The sequence below is a fragment of the Dreissena polymorpha genome, chromosome 4 (genome assembly GCF_020536995.1).
Source record: "Dreissena polymorpha isolate Duluth1 chromosome 4, UMN_Dpol_1.0, whole genome shotgun sequence".
Classification (NCBI taxonomy): domain Eukaryota; kingdom Metazoa; phylum Mollusca; class Bivalvia; order Myida; family Dreissenidae; genus Dreissena; species Dreissena polymorpha.
In genome coordinates this window covers 8,075,150-8,087,201 of record NC_068358.1, presented here as the reverse complement: position 1 = coordinate 8,087,201, position 12,052 = coordinate 8,075,150, and the positions used below count along the sequence as shown (strand labels likewise).

Genomic DNA, 12,052 nt, shown 5'->3' with positions numbered 1-12,052 from the left:
TTTGGAATACAATCTTAATACAGAGGAGTACATCAAAACAGATATAATTATAAATGATGAAATGTGCATACATGGAAGCTTGTCGTCAGTAAAACCAACACTACACGGTTCAGTGAAATCATACAGAAATAATATATAAGGTATTTTTTTTACGATTGCCAGCAGGAAATTTGATGTACTGAGACAAAACCGATCGTATTTTCTCGATTGTATTAATGACACGAATGAATAACAGTCTTGTAATGCTCTTCTTGTGTACATGCGTTTCATTTGAAACTGATTGGTTTTATTTTGAATACATGCGCTTGTAAAAACTGTACATCGGTCTAATCTTAAATACAAGGGTTAGAAAATAGGACGACGTACTTCACGTACTTGTACGTAGAACAGAATGTTGCGTGTTTATGATTGAAAATTAACCAATCTAGTTGAATTCTGAAGGATAACTTGGAAGGTAACTGTAACGAAAATGTATAATTATAACTTTATGCTACAGTACAGTTTTAAAATCAGTGTACAGGGTATGTTCAGACATCTCATATTGTAATTGTCAATCGAAACAGCAAGTAAGGAAGCGTGTTGTTGTCACCATCTTTGTCGTCTGTGTATTTCGTTATCTCATAGTTCGGGATTACTATTAAGTCCTTATTTGTAATACAATTGCTAGTCTAAACCCTGTTGTTAAACTAAAATATAAATTGAATCAATATAAAGTTAAATGCGGTCAATGCGAGAAAAGTTCACGGAAATTTATCTTTGATATCCGGAAAGTTGTCAAGCTTTACTTAGATGTTCATTTTCATGCCGATCATGTGTATAATGAATGTACGGTGATGATGAATGATTTTGCAGGAGTAAACTATGGCAGGTTTGTTTGGTCGGAAGGGTACAAAAGTGACCCAAACACTTCTTCCTGAATACGATTATATTGTGGGTAAGTGCTGTAGTAAATATATTACATATGATAAGTATGTTATATATTAGTAACCATCAACAGTATTCTATACCGAGCCAGTGTATAAATAGTTCGTTTACGGCAAAAAAAAACTTTTTGTTTTCTAATGTTTTTGTTTATATGGATGAACACTAAACATAAATATATTAAACGTAAAGAAATTAATGTTTAAATGTATTTTTAGACAATTAGGACACAAGGTCTATGTTTATGAAATTTCTGCTAAATGCCATCACATGCCTAATTCGCAAAGAAAAATAAGCGACACATGGCTGGAATATTTGTGTGTAAATTTTAAAGTGAAGAATGTAAAAAAAGTGTGAGTATCGTTTCTCAAAGTAATTTTCTTTCGAAATTTAGAGAATTAATCTATTTATAAGCATAATAATCTCGCCCTCTTTGTTTAGTTGGCGCGGGGTCCGCTGGGGCGGTGGTGGCTGCCCGCCTCTCGGAGGACGCCAAAAGTAGCATCCTGTTGCTGGAGGCCGGCGGCGACGACTACGGCGACAAGATGGTGGCTGTCCCTATGATGTATGGGGCCCTTCAGCGGACCCATCGGGACTGGATGCTGTCAGTTGAGCCGCAAAAACACGCCCTGAAAGCGTTCAAGGGAAACGTATGCGTGTTTTATGCAAATAGTTATATGAACTACGACGATACAGCTGAAACTATAGCTCGATTGGTCATTGTCGGCTCGGATACTGCTTAAATGTACCCCGGGTACTCCTATGTATACTTAAATGTACCCTGGGTACGGAAAATATACTGAAATGTACCTGGTAATTATTATGCTAAATTGGTCGTAGTCGGCTTTTTTTCAAATTAATTATGTTAATAGTTATGTCAATATTCTGTTAAATTGTCTCTATATTATCGAAACTCATACTCAAAAAAGCATGTTGGGGCATGTTTTGTTCAAGGAATATTTTGTTTCGTATTCCGTAGCGCGTTTTACCACTTCGGATTTTGGGCGGGAATAAAACTCGAGTACAGTCTTAGTTGGCCGGATAAGAATAAGTATAAATTCCGTACCCGGGGTACCATTTAAATATACTTAAGAGTACTCGGGGTACATTTAAGAAGTACCCGAGCCGAAAATGACGAATCGAGCGAAACAATAGCACATTTGATGATAATTATGTAAATGACATTACAAATTACAATAATTAGCACTTTGTTTTTTTCAATTCACAACCATAGTGTGAAAGAATTGTCTTCTTCATTTACTATTTTATATAATTTAAAGAGTACTTTGCCGTCCCGGTTCGAGTTGGTCTCCAGTGCATATATGTTGCGAGTATATAAACAATTTAGATAATTGAAGGCTTGCTCTTTATTTGTTATATTTAGTTGTAAGGACATAATGTATAATTGGGTTCGCTTGCACGGAAATACATTATTATGTCAAGTTTTATATGGGCGGTCTATCAAGCTTATAATTTTAACTTTCAAAGAAATTCCCCCAGCAAAAGTTGTTTATCGTTACAAAGACTATAGCATTGTTTAACAGCGAAATTACTATCCAAGAGGGAAAATGCTTGGGGGAAGCAGTAACCTGAACGCGATGATCTACGTGAGGGGGTGTCGCCTGGACTTTGACAGGTGGGCGGAGCTAGGCTGCGAGGGATGGAGCTACGAAGACGTCCTGCCCTACTTCCTTAAGTCAGAGGCTTTCGTTGACATTAATAATGGCGATCCAATCGTTGAGAAAGGTTTGAGGAAATAAGCTGTGCATGGTCAACTTATATTTAAACACATTTTATTAAGGGAGTCCTATGTATTGAAATGTCTTCTGTTTCGTATTAAAGCAACTACTCAAGTATTGTGAAATTGGCAACATTAATACATCTATTAGTTTAGTTTAAGAGTGAAAATATTCCTATACTGAAATCCTGAAAACGATTTAGGCATGACTGTTTACTCAATATTATTCCGTTAACTTGGGTTTTTCTGTATTCGTGTATATCAGTTTGAATATATTATTCATTGCTATTGCCCACCCTCTAGAGTACCACAACACGCTCGGTCCGCAGGAAGTGACGCGGTACAGCCCGTCCTCACTGTCCCATGTGTTCCGCTCCGCCGGAGAGGAGCTCGGGTACAAAACCGTGGATTACAACGGCCGAGAAATGATTGGTATACTGGCGCAGTGAATAAATACGCCACACTTGGACGGTCCTTTTTATGGAAGTATTTTTTTTCTCAGATCAGCACACAATTACTTTTATATGTCAATCTGCTGAACTGATTTCGAGAAATTTGTTTTTACTTTTTGACATATGAAAACTAATTATCGAGTTAAAAGGTACAAACAATTTAAACATTATCCTGAAGAAAGTCCAAATTCGCCATCCCTCTTTTAAAGCACACCCTTTTGGAAATAATATGTGTGAATGTACAGTTTCTAAGAGTATTAAACACTCGTCCTTTAGTACGAAAGCCTGAATGACAAAGTGGTATCGCGTCCAGTTTTGCTTCCAGATGTGCCGGGTTCAAATCCCTTATCAGAGAATATTTTTAGTAAATCTGTTCAAGCATTATATTTATAAATGACTATTCCTGATATTATAATTTTGTTAGTAAATAGATAAATTGAAATTTATTTAAAAAATACGAAAATATTTTAGTAAGTTCCATTATTTAGCATTACGTCTAACATCAAATGCAATATTCAACATGTCTTTTGCAATTGTTTATATTTATTATTCCCACGTGTTTCCCTTTCTGGTCAGTATGGCCACGTGTTTATATTATCAATATGGCGATGTGTTTATTTTAAGGTTTAGTATGGTAACTTATTTCCTTTTTTATTCAATATGGGTACTTGTTTCAGTCGTTCTCTTTGAAATGCATTTATTAATGCGAGCTCTACACAGGGCTTTCGCCGACGTTTACGAATGTGACTAAGAATGGACTGCGTGCGAGCACTTCTCGCGCCTTCCTGCGGCCAGCAATGGACCGTCCCAATCTGCACATCTCCATACACTCGCACGTCGAGAAGGTACTCCATCTGTTCGTTGAAAATTTAATCGAAACTTAAAGTTGCTTAATACTCTAGCGTATAGAAGTTCGTGCGAATAAGCAGGGAAATGTGCACGTTATCTCAGTTGTGAACGTCTGTCCGTCAAAGTGAAAATCTGAATACTGCAATAACTAAAAAGGACTAATAGATGAATACATGTCATAACTAACCAATACTAAGGCTATGTTGATGAAACTTACGGATATCATTTTCTTACTCCTACACAATTATCCTGGTCGGTTACTTATGTGACAGCCTACATGTTGAAGTGTTTCCGGATCCGGTACATGTAGAACTTAATAATAACGGTTAATTAGTGGGTTAAGGCAAATATTGAATGAAGCCGCTTGACAATTCTTAGGTACTCATTGAAGGCAACCGCGCTGTTGGCGTTTTGGTAAAAAAGGATGGACGGGAAGTCACCGTCCGATGCCGGAAGGAAGTAGTGCTATGCGCAGGCGCAATCATGAGTCCGCAGATCATGATGCTATCAGGGATAGGACCGAGGCAACACCTCGATGAAGCCAAGGTGGGTTATAAATAAATGTTGCTTAACTATCTTTAATCAAAACGCTACGAACATCAAGACATATTAACGAGAAAATATACACTATGTGTAAGTGAATTATTAGTAAATATCTTATCAATGGCTTCGGTTTAGGGTCGATCTATTTCTTGTCGTCCAGTCATAAAGAAAGAAACCTCGCTTTATCAGCATAATGAATGTACTATTAATTGCTGATAGTATAAAGATTAAAAGTAGTCATGTTCCTTTATCTTGTTTGCATCCGCGCATCGTTTAAAACAGCCGTTATATAGTATGCAATAAATAATACATGTACAAGTATTAATCAAAACTTGAACCACATCGCATTTTAAAAAACTCAACTCTTCTTGAAGATGAGTAAAGCATCGTTATTGTTTGGTAAATGTTTACAGAAAACAGTGTTATATGTTTAGATCCCGGTGCTTAAGGATCTGCCGGTAGGAGAGAATCTACAGGACCACCTGCTTGTACCCGTCAACTCTCCATGCACGAGTACCGACTTGCTCACCAGGAGCAAGGTGCTTAACCCCCTAAATATCATGAAATACCTGTGGTCCGGCGGAGGTACGGTTTTAGTGCAAATATATAGTATCGTTTATAAACCATACGGGATGAATTACCAAAACAGAAGCATTCAATAAGGGACTATATATGATGGCAGAAAAGAAAAATACTTAATAACATACGCTTCATTATGTTTGTCTGGGTACTTTCACACATTGATGTGTAGAATCATAGGCTTCATTAAATTTGTCTGAATCATTCGGAACATCGGTGTGTGTTGAATCATAGGCTTCATTGAGTTTGCCTGAATCATTCGGAACATCGGTTTGTGTAGAATCATAGGCTTCATTGAGTTTGCCTGAATGATTCGGAACATCGGTGTGTGTAGAATCATAGGCTTCATTGAGTTTGCCTGAATCATTCGGAACATCGGTTTGTGTAGAATCATAGGCTTCATTGAGTTTGCCTGAATGATTCGGAACATCGGTGTGTGTAGAATCATAGGCTTCATTGAGTTTGCCTGAATATTTCGGAACATCGGTGTGTGTTGAATCAAAGGCTTCATTGAGTTTGCCTGAATATTTCGGAACATCGGTGTGTGTAGAATTATAGGCTTCATTGAGTTTGCCTGAATAATTCGGAACATCGGTGTGTGTTGAATCATAGGCTTCATTGAGTTTGCCTGAATAATTCGGAACATCAGTGTGTGTTGAATCATAGGCTTCATTGAGTTTGCCTGAATAATTCGGAACATCAGTGTGTGTTGAATCATAGGCTTCATTGAGTTTGCCTGAATATTTCGGAACATCGGTGTGTGTAGAATTATAGGCTTCATTGAGTTTGCCTGAATAATTCGGAACCTCGGTGTGTGTTGAATCATAGGCTTCATTGAGTTTGCCTGAATAATTCGGAACCTCGGTGTGTGTTGAATCATAGGCTTCATTGAGTTTGCCTGAATAATTCGGAACATCGGTGTGTGTAGAATCATAGGCTTCATTGAGTTTGTCTGAATAATTCGGAACCTCGGTGTGTGTTGAATCATAGGCTTCATTGAGTTTGTCTGAATAATTCGGAACAACGATGTGTGTTGAATCATAGGCTTTATTGAGTTTGTCTGAATAATTCGGAACATCGGTGTGTGTTGAATCATAGGCTACATTGAGTTTGTCTGAATAATTCGGAACATCGGTGTGTGTAGAATCATAGGCTTCATTGAGTTTGTCTGAATAATTCGGAACAACGATGTGTGTTGAATCATAGGCTTTATTGAGTTTGTCTGAATAATTCGGAACATCGGTGTGTGTTGAATCATAGGCTTCATTGAGTTTGTCTGAAAAATTCGGAACATCGGTGTGTGTAGAATCATAGGCTTCGTTGAGTTTGTCTGAATAATTCGGAACAACGATGTGTGTTGAATCCTAGGCTTTATTGAGTTTGTCTGAATAATTCGGAACATCGGTGTGTGTTGAATCATAGGCTTCATTGAGTTTGCCTGAATAATTCGGAACATCGGTGTGTGTTGAATCATAGGCTTCATTGAGTTTGCCTGAATAATTCGGAACATCGGTGTGTGTATAATCATAGGCTTCATTGAGTTTGCCTGAATAATTCGGAACATCGGTGTGTGTTGAATCATAGGCTTCATTGAGTTTGCCTGAATGATTCGGAACATCGGTGTGTGTAGAATCATAGGCTTCATTGAGTTTGCCTGAATCATTCGGAACATCGGTTTGTGTTGAATGATGGGCTGCATTGAGTTTGCCTGAATAATTCGGAACATCGGTGTGTGTTGAATCATAGGCTTCATTGAGTTTGCCTGAATAATTCGGAACATCGGTGTGTGTTGAATAATAGGCTTCATTGAGTTTGCCTGAATCATTCGGAACATCGGTGTGTGTTGAATAATAGGCTTCATTGAGTTTGCCTGAATAATTCGGAACATCGGTGTGTGTTTAATCATGGGGTGCATTGAGTTTGCCTGAATAATTCGGAACATCGGTGTGTGTTGAATCATAGGCTTCATTGAGTTTGCCTGAATAATTCGGAACATCGGTGTGTGTTGAATCATAGGCTTCATTGAGTTTGCCTGAAAAATTAGGAACATCGGTGTGTGTTGAATCGTAGGCTTCATTGAGTTTGCCTGAATCATTCGGAACATCGGTGTGTGTTGAATCATACGCTTCATTATTTTTGCCTGAGTTCTTCAACACATTACTGTATGGGGACGTTCGTTTCATTGGTATGATTCAGTTATTTGATACCTTTGTGAATAGGAAGATTTGCTTTATTGTTTACTTATCAAAGGTTGGCTGAGGTCGTCCCCCGTGACGGAGCTTTCGTTCTTCCGGTTAGGCTCGGCCACGCCCCCAGGGATGCCGGATATTCAGTTTCACGTGGCGCCCGCGGCCCAAGAAAGGGGAGCAAGAGAAAACACTGAGCAACAGTTGAATTACAAGAATGAGGTACATGTATACATAATGCTCTGACGTGCTTTAAGACGCACGTACGGTGTGCGAGTATAATAAACGTGTAATGTTTACAAGTTGTGGACCTAATTCGACGAGCCTATTTAAAAAAGGTTTATTTAAAACGACGTCACAAAATTCGAGCTGAATTTGGTTTTAGTTGTCGCTTTTAAAATAATGTTATGTTAAACAAATGTTAAATAATGTTATGATTAACATTTGTTAATATTGTTCACATTTATTTTTAATTATATGATCTTATATCTGTATATGCGGAAGAAACGCTACAATAATGCCATTCAACCATGACACTTTTCAAAACCAAGCTAAAAGAGCTTCATCAAACAGATTGTATAGTACTGACTTTACCTGTTCGCTTAAGTTAATTTCGTAAGTTAAAAGTCTACCAAGGTCGCGACATACATACGTCACGCTGTAAATCAATAATTTGGAACTTGATGAATGCTATCGATTTTAATACAGGTATGTTTATGTAAATGCTTCATATGTGGCGTGTTTTTTCAAATCTAAGTAGTCAACACATCGAATAAAACTGGAAAATATTTCTAATGAGAATGCAATCTACAATATGGTCCGGTCAATATACACTTTGACCCCCCAAAATTTGCTACAAAAGGTATTTTAAGTGATCTTGATAGGGTAGAAGGTACTTTATACCACATTAAAAGTTTACCGACGTCGGACCTCCGGAAAAAATGCTGTTGTTTTTTCAAGATGGGCGCCCAAAACTATTTTTGATCATAACTATGTAACTATCCACTCAAATTTGATGATTTGTTGTGTTTATACCCAGGTTTCGGGGGTAAAAGAACACTTTAAGAACATCAGACATAGTGTAAGTTAATTTTGTTACACAGTAGGATGAGCTGTGTAGGGTTAGCCGGTTGTAATCTTTGTCTGCATTTTATCCAGATCAGAAGCATCTGTTTTGATGCGCGCCTCAGTTGAGTCTTTGTGTTGTTGACTTCTAGTATACTATAGGCCAGGTCTGTAAAATCCTACATCGCACTGTTGTACTCGGATGTTAGAGGGGCAGATAGGGTCCAAAGGTTTTGCATTCTTTGTCATCCCACTGTCGCCAGTAAGACCACATTTGCTCTTAAGAGACCTCATTAATGTTTGCTAAATAACAACATCACTGCTTAGCCAAGCCCAGCACTGATTGCCCTACGAACAACGTTAAAACCATCAGCGAAATTTGATAAAAGTCAGGTGCGTTTCCTCTAGGCTGCTTCTTTGCTGATGATAGTAATAAGCAGATCGAATGCAATTGAAATGCCACGTTGCAGCAAAGACAGATAGACAATCGGATTCTACTTGCAAATGGATCAGCCAACACCCAGTACGATGCCCCTTTATCAATATCCTTGTCATGCTGACCATAAACTGATAATTCCGCCGAAATTGGCTTGTCTTTGAGGTTTGGCAATTTCATGTTTCGTCTTCTCTGTAGCCGTCTCGAATATGATCAAAATCTCAGAACATGCAGCATCTGCCAGCGGCGTATCTCCACTAAGAAGGGAAGATTACAACTCCTAGCCCTGATCCTGCAGTATCTGAATATCGTGATCTTCCTGGGTCATTTCAGATATGAGCTGGCTGTGTAGGCACTTGTCAACAAGAAAAAGGTCCCGCAAAGCCCTCTGGACAGCTTTTTTCCCTGTCATAATGTGCAGAATTTCATTTTCCCCGTAAACAGTCTCAAGTACCGGTGTATTTTTTAGACGGTCTCCTTCCACGAGGGCTCCTATTGCCCCCAGCAAGTTCATGAGTGTATAAAACAACCCAACATCCTAACAATGTTTTTCAGGCAACTACTTTGTGGCGCATCAATGATGATTTTTGAAGCCTTCCAATACCCGGGTTAGTCAAACGTCACAATGGTGGGAATGTTGTGGTTCTTGGAAAAGTTGCAAACCAAGACGAATGTTGACAGAATGAACGATTTGTCTCCAGAGGACATATTGATCATATGCAAGAATTTGACTAACTACTTCCCATGGTGCTGGCTCCCCTGATACAAAATATGCATCATTCCGTGTAAATTCGTTTTTATCTGCCTGAAGCTGAAGGAGGCTTCCCACATAATATCGATCCTCTTTTCATAATCCAGAAATCGCAACAGGTCTTCGAATACTTCATCATGACAAGCATGCCTTGTCAACCGGTACTCCAAGATAGGATTTTTCTGCTTATTGCTTATGTTCAGCTCTGAGATCTGTTTTCGTGGAATCAGAGAGTCCGTCAATGTTCCGGGATTGATAGATACCCATCCCACGAGAAGTACCTTTGTTGTCAATGGTGATAATATTGTGGTCCACATTATCGGCGACAAAGAAAACATACAACTCCAACAAATCTAAATCACTAATCAGAACATCAGGTTCCACAAAATCCGCTGTATTTTTTCAAATCCCATAAGTAGAGTTTATGATCTACTATGAACTTCGCACGATACTCGGCTACGTCAATTTCGTCGTCAATTCGTCAATTTCATAACTTTAGACTTAATATCACGTTTGATTAATCTAGAAGCAGTTACAATTATAGCACGTTTCTGGGACTCTTCATCTAATTCCTCACACGTTTGCTTGTAATATAATCTCAATATTTGCGATGTTTGTTCTCTGATTGTATTCATATTGTCCAAACCTTCTCCTCCGGACAAAATGAATTGTGTCATTGGAGCTGGTTTTAAGATGCTTTTAAAAGTATAATTGTCAATTGGATCCGAATCAGGACTGCAAAGGTACCCTCGCATTATTTCTCTAAAAGATGTAATGTGTCTTGTTCTGAGAAAGCTGGTCATAATGCATGTGCGTAAAGTGTCGTCCCAGATTCGCCTGTGCAGTCCGCACAGGCTAATCAGGGACGACACTTTCCGCTTAAACTAGATTTTCGGTAAAAAGGGACTTCCTTTAAACGGAAAATACCATTTAAGCGGAAAGTGTCGTCCCTGATTAGCCTGTGCGGACTTCACAGGCTAATCTGGGACGACACTTTACGCACATGCATTATGACCAGCTTTCACAGAACAAGACACTAATAGTTGTGTAATTGTAGGTGAGAACACGTCTTCTAAAATGCTTGATACTTATCTTAATTTTTAGGACGACAAGATTTTCTGCGTTTTATATCGGGAGCATATTGAAGCTCTATCGGACCAGATTTGAGGGACCGAACATTTCCACCACATAAATGATGATAAAAGTCCGTCTGCTACGTGTAAATAATGTAAATAGTATTAAATCCGTCCCTATAAAGGACGTCCCCACTCTTCTGAACGGGAATCACAGACCTCTTAAATAGTCTTCACATTTTGGTCAGTACGTACCCACCTAAAATGCCCTTTGTCCGATTCAACCTTACAACCACAGAGTATGCAGGCTTTATGACTTTCAAAACCTCCTCTTGATTGCCTTATCCCCTTTACTCCTTTTGCGGATTTTCATGAAACTTGCCACACATGGTGATGGCATTTATAAATTGTGCAGTGGACAATAGGTCAGTCAGCTGACTCAAGGTCTACATCGTACTTTAAAGTCTAGTGGACAATAGTCAATCAGCTGACTCATGGTCTACATCGTACTTCAAAGCCTAGTGGACAATAGTCAGTCAGCTGACTCATGGTCTACATCGTACTTCAAAGTCTAGTGGACAATAGTTAGTCAGCTGACCTAAGGTCTTCATCGTACTTCAAAGTCAAAGGTTGAGGCTCCATTTTCGTGTCCGCCTCATATATCCTTAACCCATTTACGCCTAGTAGACTCTCCCATCCTTCTACATTGGATCAATTTATTTCCAAAATTAGGGATGTCTTGTATATTTATTTCTATATTTAGAATATTTCTTACAGAAATTCATTTAAGCAAACAGCGCAGACCCTGATGAGACGCCGCATCATGCGGCGTCTCATCTGGGTCTACGCTGTTTGCAAAGTCCTTTTTTTCTAGACGCTAGGCATAAATGGGTTAACCGTTTGAAAGATTTTCCTGACGATGTACACAAGGCAAGAGACATTCGCCCTAGTCGAAGGGCAAGCTTTTACTTCAAGTTTTAGCCCCTATTTTCGTGTTTGGTCAATATCTCCTATCAATCGAAAGATTTTCATACAGTTTAGATACAATGTTTTAGACATTGAGACGATGTGCCGATGTACTTAGTCGGTCACGCCTTCTAAAGGTCAATGTCATACTTAAAGGTTAATTTTTGCAGCCTCTATGTCCCTGTACGGTCCTTATTTAATTAGCTTCTTTACTTCTGAATGATGTTCATGAAATTCGTCAGCATCATTAACGACATTCAGACCATTTGCAGAAGACATGAGTCTATCATGCTCGTTCAATTGAAAGGTCATGCTCCGAAGTCAAAGGTTTGAGCCATTTCGTGTCCGATCCATATCGAATTTACCTATTTAATTCTCATTTACCTATTTAATGATTTTGATCAAACTTAAAAAAACAATGTTTAGGTCATTGGGACGATGTGCAAAAGACTCGCTTGTTCATATCAAGTTCACCACTTCAAAATCAAATAAA

General features: G+C 38.6%; 1 pseudogene; it reads left to right on the top strand.

The window, feature by feature from the left end:
- Positions 1-318: 318 nt before the first annotated feature.
- The window catches only part of LOC127878096 (L-sorbose 1-dehydrogenase-like), a 42,000-nt pseudogene continuing 30,266 nt past the window's right edge, over positions 319-12,052 (top strand).